Raw genomic sequence first — 9,364 nt, 5'->3', positions numbered from 1 at the left:
TCAGGGCGGTGGAGAGGCTGGGCGGCCGCCGGCAGGGAGAGCTGCCCGCTCCACGGCTCGCGCGGCCCGGGCCCTTCGGCCCGGCTCCCCACCCCGCTCGCGGCTCTCGCCCCCACGATCCCTAATCCAATTTGCAACTTGGCCGCGTGCCGCCCCCGGCCCGGCCCCCACCCCCGAAGCCCCAGTTCCAGAGGCGGGAGGATCGTCTCCTCTAGCCCTGGCGTCCCCAGCTCCCGGAGCAGCTCCGGGCAGCAAGGACTGGAGAGCTGGGGCGTGAGCAGCAGGCTGAGGAGCCAGCCCCGTCCGTCGCCCCTACGGTCAGGGACCCCCTTCCCCCCTTCACACTGCCTCCCTCCCACACGGCTCTTCAGATCTCGTTGTATTTTGGGATTGATGGAAAAAAATCCAAATTTGTTTGTTCGCTTCTCTTTTTTTGGTGGTGGTGGGGAAAGGTCGCAGGTTTTTTCGGGACAACCATGGGAGGTCCCCATCTCGGCCTCTTCGCTCTCGCCCCCCGCCCCCATGATCCTGCCTTTCCCTCCCCAAGCCCATCGCAGGCAGAGACACCTCCCTCTGCAGCCCTCTGAGCTGTAGACCCTCGGGGAGAGAGAACCCGGGGCGCCTCCGATGCCCACCCAATGAGGGGGGCACCATTCCAGGGAGGGGGCATTTGGGGACCCTCGTGTCGGCCGAAACAGCCGCCTCCCCCTCCCAATCAGCGGGTCAGATCCAGCTCCCTTTCGGACAACTTACCTCGGAGAGGAGTCAAGGGGAGAGGGGAGGGGAGGGGGGAGGGGGCGAGAGAGAGGGGGGAGAAGAGGGATCTTCTCGCTTATTTCATTGTTCCCCCATCTTCAGGGAGCGGGGGCAGTGGCTCCTCAAGGCGGCGGGCGCCGGCGTCTTCAGAGCGCCATGCGAACCGCGGAGAGAGTGTGGCATCTCTACCAGGCGGGGTACCAGCCTCTATGCCAGGCCATATGGGCTTGGCACGTCACGGGCAGCAGCTATCACATGAGAGACGGTGATTGGCATGCGTCTGCATTGGGGGAGAGCCGGCTCCCCCGGGACCCGCCGCCATCTGTCACTCTCTACTCCAAAAAAAAAAAAAAAAAATTAAATAAATAAAGGAAATAAATAAATATCTCTGCCGCCCTCCCCTCCCCGCCCAACTCAGGGAAAGCAGGGATTGAGAGGGGGGTGGGAGGAGTTGGCCCCCTTGGATACAGAGCCCCCCACATGGGAACAATGGAGTGGCAAGGCTGGAAATTGGGGGTTTGTAGTGGCCACCACTTCTGTGGTCCCTCCAGGATCCTGCTCTGTCCATTTCCTCCCTTGCAGGCCCCCAAGGTAGGTCAGGGACCAGAACCTAGGGTGTAGAGAAGGGACCTCTGTGCTTGCCCCCACTCCCCAGGAGGTCTCCTCAGCCACAAAGGGACAGCTGAGGCCCCCTCCCAGGGTGGGGTGTGGGGGGCCTCCCTGGCCCAAGCCCCATAGGTAGATGTTGGCACCATGCCATCCCTCATCCCTGTCTGCCCCTCCCCCACCACCCTCACGCACACACAACATATGTGGCTGAACGAAATTCAAACCAAGGGAAAGACAGAGAAAGGGAAAGACTTGCCTGGATGTCTGTGCCTCTGCATGGGCGTGTATGTGTGTCTATGTGTGTGTACAAGGGTGTATATCTGTGGAGTCAGCCAATGAGAGGTATTTCCTTGGGTGTTGGGGCATAGGTATGTTAGGGTGGGGGTACAGAGGAACCCTTGAGATGAGCCTATGCACCCACCCACATGGGGGAGGAAGGGAGGGTCTAAGTCTGTATTTCTAACCCAGAACCTCTCACTCTCCTCCTCCCCTTCCCCCACCCCCTGCCAGAGAGGTGACAATCCCACCAGTAGCTTTCTCTCCTTACCATCTGACTGGTTATTTGGGGGAGGAACAGGGGGCTGGGAACTGCCTAAAGTTCCTGGGTGGATCTCAAGCATTCTCCTCCCTCTGCAAAAATAGTGAAAATATTGAAGCCAACCCTAGCAGTCCCAAGAGTGGCCAAGGTCAGACAGGTGTCGTGATAAGGAAGATAAGTAGTAGGAAATTGCTGTTTTATCTAATAGCTCACCTTTCAACCCTCTCACTGGGTCAGATACAGGTGCAGATGACACAGGTTAAGGGAGGTAGCTTTAGACACACGTACCTGTTCCTCATCCTGGGGTGCACCAGATAGATACACACCTCTATTCAGATAGACACGTGTGTGAGCAAGTAACCACAGCCAGGTGTAGAGAGACCCTTGCTGCACTCCCATTCAGGCATGTGTGTTTCAGACCCACATTTCCTGCCCCTCCCCACCCTTTGGCCTACATATGGACATACAACTTCAATTATACTTTTTTTGTTTTTGGCAGCTGATTCGTGTGGTAATCCGAACCTTTGACCTTGGTGTTATAACAACACACTCTAACCAGTCAGTTATACTTTAAGCACACATGTTTTAATGTCAACCATGTGCCAATCACTGTGCCGGTGGAAAGATGAGCAGGAGGACTTCACCCTCCACCTGGGTAGATACAGTTCTCTCCCTCTAGGAGCCTCCAGAGGGGGCTTTGGGCTCGTAAGATTCTGATTCAATGCCCACTAGACTGAATTAGGCTCTAAACAGAGGCACACATCATGGCTAAGGAGGACTTGGAGAAGGGGACCTGGTGCTGTCTGGGGCTCTCAGAGGCACTTGTCAGGATCTGAAAGGAGCCTTAGAACGCACAGTCCTAATTCCTCTTTTTACAGAGGCACATAGAGGGGAAGTGACTTGCCTAAGAACACACAGGCAAAGAGCTGAACTGGGTCTAGAACCCAGGTACTTGACTCCCAGCCCAGTGCTCCTCGTGCACCCCACAATCTGCCTCAATGGTCTCCAAGGATGAGAAGCCAATGGTAAGTTTTCCTCCATTCATGGATCCTGGGTCTGGGGAAGGCAAATCTCATCTACGGCAGGTAGTGTGGGGGATTCTGGGCATGGCAGAGAAAAAGGCCAAAGGATGGGCCTCAGGTAGGGCAGAGTCTCAGAAGTGCTGGCCAGGCCCCTCTCCAAGTTTTGGCATAGCCTGGATGGCTTTAGTGACCCTTTACTGCGGGTGGGGCCCTCAGTCCTGAGTAGTAGCCTGTCTCCTGAGTCAGCCGGCTGTATGGTATTTTGGTTACATGCACATGCTCTGGGATTCTGATTCCTGGCCAATCCCACTTATCGACTTGAAAAAATGCTGAATGCCTTGAGTGAGTTATGTAACTTCTCTTAGTCTCGATTTGCCTGTCTGTAAAATGGGGAGAATTATGCTGTACCCTCATAGGGCTGTCATTGGTACTAAATGGGATAATACATGTAAAGAGCTGAGCACAGGGCCAGCAGTGTAGTGAGCCTTCCATACATGCCAACTCTTAATAATATTCAGTACTTGAACATACGCCCGCCACACACACATTCAAAATGCTTTGTCTATACAGAAACTGCATTTTTGTTGAATTGATGGGTGAGTGAATGGATGAATAAGTGAATGAATGCTTGCTCGGGGGAGGAAGAGACCCCCTGCCTTCTCCCTGCGGCACTGAGGGCTGGGTTAAGCCCACCAGTGGTCTCACAGGCCCCTCCAGGCAGGAGGCAGAAACTTGCTCTGGATAGGGGAGCCCTTGGGAGAGTTTCTTGACTCCTGTCAGGAATGACCTCAGCTCTCTGGGCCTGAAAAGCCCCCTCAACCCCCAGAGAAGGCAGCCTGATGTAGGGGGGAGCATACCTGGGGGTAGAGGGAATGCATCCCTCTAGATCTATTTCTCGCCCCTGTCTTTTCTTCCTTCAGAAAAATGGAACAAGTTTTTCTCACTCAACACATTTTAACTTTTTTTTTTAGAAGATACAATAAAAAGCAGGGGAAAATTGGAACAGAGGGAGGAGTGGGATGGGTCTGCCTCAGACATGGGTTTGAAAGAGGCACAACACGTGTGTCCACAGACACGCAGGCAAGCACGAACACGCAGGGACATACACGCTCCTCTCTGTACATGCAGAGATGCAGAGATGCCGAGATGGAGAGACACAAGAGCCAGAAATGGAAGGAAGGAGACTGAAGAAGGACACCCAGAGATGCCATCTGTTCCTCCCCCTGGCATTGGGGGAAGGGAGTTGGTGAGGGACCCGGTCCCCTCCATGTCTCCAAGAGGAAAAGGGGAACCTCAGCCAGACCTGAAAGACCCCCATTTCTGCTGCCCACTCCTCCCTGAGGGAGCAGGGAGCTGGGGGCCTGAGGTTCCCGTGGAGACGTAGACCTTTCCCAAGCGAGGCCACAGTCGGGGCACCTAAGATGGCCGCCTCAGAGGGGTGGCGGCCATTTTGAACAGGCTCAGGCCCTGGAGGTGGGGCGGGGGCGAGGGGCTGAGCTGTGGAGGGGCGGAGAGGCAGAGAGGGAGGGGACAGGTCATTGCTGGGCAGTCTAGGGGAATCGTGCTCAGGAGACAGGAAGAATGTCTGTAAAACTGCTCTCATCCCACCCCTGCTCCCCCAAAATAAGTTTACCCGTCCACATTTGCCCACCTGCTCCAGCGCACTGACACCCGGAAGCACCGCTGGCCGCCCGCCAGCTCCCCACGCCGGTAGGACGGCTGGGGCGAGCACGCGGAAGGCGCCTCGCTTTCCCACTGCAGCGCCAGGCCATGGGGAGCCGGTGGGTCAAACCCAGGCGTCCCCCCGCCGGGCCGCAGCCACAGGCCTCTCCTGGTGTCCCCCTGGGCTACAGGGGCGGGCAGGTGGGCACGGGAGCACGGGCAGGAGGGGGCCGCCTGCTCTTTGCACCCCTACCTCAGGTTGGAGGGGAAGGGCAGGGATGTGGAGACCCTCAAAGGGCCCGTGCTCCGGCATTAGCTGTGCTGTGGGGGGAGGCGGGAGGGGAGGGGCAGGCTGGCACGGCCCAGACGGCGCCTGTTCCAGCAGTTCGGGATGCTCAAAGCTTCCTCCTGGAGCATAAGAGCACCTGCCACCCCCTTCCCCAGCCCGCTGCCCCACCTCAGGTCCAAAGGACGTTGGGGGAGGGGGACCTGCAGCTTCTTCCTGGCTCCGGGGTGGGCACCTGCCCGCTGCCCCTCCCCCCACCCGCTGCATTGTGCTGGGGAGCGGCGGGCACGCCAGATGGCGTGGCTGCGAATGCGGCGACGTTGCCGGGAGGTGAGGGCTGGCACGGGTGATATGCGGCTGCGTGCCTTGTGGTGCCACGGGGGAGGGGGAGGGGAGGGCCAGCGAGACGTGGCCCCCCTCCTCCATGCTGACCTCCTGTCCTGACCTCCAGCTCGCTACCAGGATTCCCCTCAACTTCCTTTGCCTGCTCCCTGGGCTCCCACTCTGGGCCTAGACCCCATCCCAATACGGGTGGGCCAGGCACGAGGCTGAGAGCCCCGGATCCCACCACTGCCGCACCCTTGCTTGCCTACTCACACCCCAACCCTGGGTAAAGCACAGACAGAAGAGACCTGCGAGTCCTCCAGCAAAGCCAGGGCCCTCACAATTCTTCCCTTGCTCCGAAAGTAGAGTGACCTTTGCCCTTGTAACCTTTGACTTCTGACCCCTGAGCCCTGTTTTTCTGAGAAGAGCTCCTTCCCTAATAGTGATTGGTCCCTGAGTCTCCGTTTTGTCAAACACATCCTCATTTCTCATCAAGATGCTTCCTGGACACCTCCTCCTGGGAGGCTTCCCTGACCTCCCAGGCAGCTGACCACCCTCTATGAGGAGGCCCCACTTACCCGTCTGTCTCCCCGACTTGACTGTGGAGGCTACTTGTTTCGTATCTCTCTAGTCCAGTGCTTCACACAAGGCTTGTTGAGTTGGCGCTCAATAAATGCTTGTTGCATTAATGCCTGGCTGGGCTAGATGATTTCGGGTACTGGAGCCTTTCTTTGGATAGTCTCCTAAAGCAGTAAGGCCAGGGTCCCCAGTCAAGCCCAGAGCCTCCAGACCTCTCCCCCTGCCTTTTGCACAAATTTCAGTCTGGAGAGATGGACTTGGGATGGGGGAAGTCACAGATTCCACTCAAAGTCTCCCTGAGAGAGAGGGCTCCGGGTTGGGGCTAGGAGGCTGAGCCTGGGAGTGCTGGGTCCCTACTCCTTGGGCACCAGGCTCTGGTCTGAGGCTACATGAGGCCCCACAGCACCTGCACCCACAAGGCTGGCTCTCGCCCTGCTGTGTATACATACATATAGACATACATATGTCCCTGCAAGGCCCTCACCCCTCTCAGCAGCCTCACAGTTCCTTTCTTTCTTACCTGCATGGGGTAAATACGGCTCCCTGAAAAGATGAGGTCTAGGAACATGGCTGAGTCCTGCTCCCATGACCTCTTCATCTTTGCTGGTGCCACTCCCCAGTATCTCAGAACTCTTCTGTCCTCTGGGTCTGGCCTTAGCCCTTCTCCTCCAGGAAGTTGGCCCTGACTTTCCAAGGGCCTTTGCTCCTCTGGCTTCCCACACCGACCGAGGCTACCCATCTCACCCGTCCTCTCTGAAATTCAAATCCGAGTGTGGTGTTCGCCCACCCAGGCACCTTCAGAGGCTCCCCACTGCCCCTAGAATCAAGCCACACTCTTCAGGGAAATCCTGATCTGGCTGCTGCCCACCTCTCCCGCAACACATGTTGCTGTGCCCCTCAGCAGCCCTAAACTGCTTCTGCTTTCACAAACCTCATGCCTAGGAACCTTTGCTCAGGCAGTGCCCTTTTCCTGCCGTGCCCTCTCCTGCTTCCTTACCCCTTAAGTCTTAAGTCACTTCCTCCAGGAAGCCCCTCTGGGCAGCACTTTCCATGAAGGCAGGAACTGGGCCCAGAGCATGGCACATGGAATATCCTGAATATATGCTTGAGGCACCATGGGTCTGTCCTGCCACTGTCAGAGGAGGTGTCAGTTCTACCCCAGAAATTGAAGGCTGCAGCCAGGGCAGGACACCCACCACAGGAAGCCCCTCCTCAAATCCTCCCCGCTTTGTCCTCAGCCTCCCCACCGATCCCAGCACTGACATGGATCATCAGCCTTCCCCTCTGTGAAATGGGTGTGATAACTACAATAAGGCCTGCCTGCTAGGACTGTAAAAGCTTCAAATGAGCTGCCAGGCGTGAAAGTGCTGCCTCAGCCCTGGGCCCTGTCCAGATGTGGCTAATTTTGCCTCAACCCCCGATCAATTGTATTCTTAAAAAAATTTTGTTTCTGGAGCTCTCTTCATAACCATATCTTTGTTCTACTTCTCTTGTCCGTTTCCCACATGAGCAGTGGGTATGTCTTCCCGCTGCCCCTCTCCCAACCCTACGCCCAGGGGTCGCACAGGAAGGCAGTCAAAGAGTGAGCTCAAGGTGGCAACAGAGCATCAGACATAGTAGCGTCTTGACCTTGGTCACGTCATGTAGTCATGTAACCCTTTGCTTCTTTATCTGTAAAATGGGAATGATGCCACCTGTCCACCTGTCCACCTGTGCCTCAGCACTGATGGGAGGACCCGAAGAGCAGCAGGCTATGAGGTGCACTCTGGGGTAGTCCAGTGCGGATGGAAGGGGATGGTGGGCTCCCCACTGATGGACGGGGCAGTGCGGGGCAGGGGAAGAGCACAGCACCAGGTTGTATCCTGGCTCTCTTTCTCTGGGCTAGCTCTGCTGTGAACTTCCCTGTGAACTGGGCATTTCTCAGTTTCCTCCCTTGGAAATCAGAGCAGGGGTCTGGGCTGAGGAATTCTGGGGACCTGATACTGGACAGTTCTCTGATGGTTCCCTAGAGCCTGACATGGGTGCAGAGGACACCTGGGGCTGGCAGTAGGCACAGATAACCCACACCACAGCAGTGCTGATGTTCCCAGGACAGCCCCAAAGGGCCACAGGGGCAGGGTGTATGTGGACGTAGGAGGGTAGGAGGTCACAATTTAACCAGAGACTTCTTGGCTCTCACCGGGAGATGGGAGCCCAGGACAGCATGAATCAGACTTAGTGTGCTTCTTACAGTTACAGACCTGAGGGGCCAGAGTAGGCCTAGGAAGGACTGCCTGGCATGAAGGGTGGAGGCTTCTTGATTGGGGTCCACCGGGAGGGAAGGAAACAGTCTAGGAGCAGGAGACTCATGGACCAACTCTCCCATTTTACAGATGAGGAAACCGTAGCACAGAAGGGGAAGTGATTTGCCTGGAGTCACACAAAGAGTGAGTGGCAGAGCTGAGACTAGAAACCAGGACCCACATTCACACTTTGGGGTCTTCCTGACCCTGGGGCCTCAGAGCTGTCTGAGCTCTCATTATTATTAATAACATAATAATGTTATCATGACAATGGTGAGCATTATCTGTGCCAGGCACTGGGCTCCACAGGATCATCTGATGTCATCCTTTACATGACATCGGAGGAAGAGACGACAATTACTACCGCTTAAAGACCAGGATGCTGAGCACAGAGACGATGAGGTTAAGGCTGATGTGCCAAAGTCACAGCTAATAAGTGGCAGAGCTCAGATTTCAACCAAGTAAGCTCTGTCTGACTCCTGCGGAGGAAGAGACGACAATTACTACCGCTTAAAGACCAGGATGCTGAGCACAGAGACGATGAAGTTAAGGCTGATGTGCCAAAGTCACAGCTAATAAGTGGCAGAGCTCAGATTTCAACCAAGTAAGCTCTGTCTGACTCCTCAATCCATGCTCTTATTCGCTATTATAAACTGTGTCCCTTTCTCCAAACCCCAGTGATCTACACATAGTAGGACCAGCAGACCCTACAGTGGAGAGGGAAAAGAAGGACTTGTGCCCTGGGTTTGCCCTCTGGCCAGGCCCCCAAATCACAGAAGCCAGTGCCCTGGCCCAGGTCTACAAAGGGCTTCCTCTGTACCTGGGGAGGCGCTGTCACATGAAACATGGGGCTTCTCCACCTTGCGTCCCTCCTCACTCAGCCCCTTCAGAAGGCGCCCTCCTCGCCCTTGCAGGCTCGTGCGGTGCTTCCTCCACCAGGAAGTCCTCTGGGATGTCCCCTGGGGAAAAGCGGCTCCCTCCTCTGGCCTTTTTGGCACCACATTGAGCACTTGGGACGGATGGACCGGCTGCAAGAACCCCAGCTTTACACTTGCTCACTAGCCGCCGGCAGCTCCTCTCTGCTCTTCTGTGTAGAACAGGAACAAGGAGCCGGCCTCCCGAATCTTTCCATTAGAAGCGGCGTCCTAGGAGGAAGCACCTGGCACCCACAGGGCCCCTGCCACTCGCTCGTTCTCCTCCTTGTCCTTCTCCTGCCTTGCTCCCCGTTCCCTCCTTGCCGCCCCCGCCCAGCGCCTGGCACCGCGCCTGGCACCGCGCCCGGCGCGCCCCAGCCGCCCAATCCCGG

The sequence above is a fragment of the Galeopterus variegatus genome, unplaced genomic scaffold (genome assembly GCF_000696425.1).
Source record: "Galeopterus variegatus unplaced genomic scaffold, G_variegatus-3.0.2 Scaffold938, whole genome shotgun sequence".
Lineage (NCBI taxonomy): Eukaryota > Metazoa > Chordata > Mammalia > Dermoptera > Cynocephalidae > Galeopterus > Galeopterus variegatus.
The sequence above is the reverse complement of the archived record's forward strand: the minus strand, read 5'-3'. Positions refer to the sequence as shown.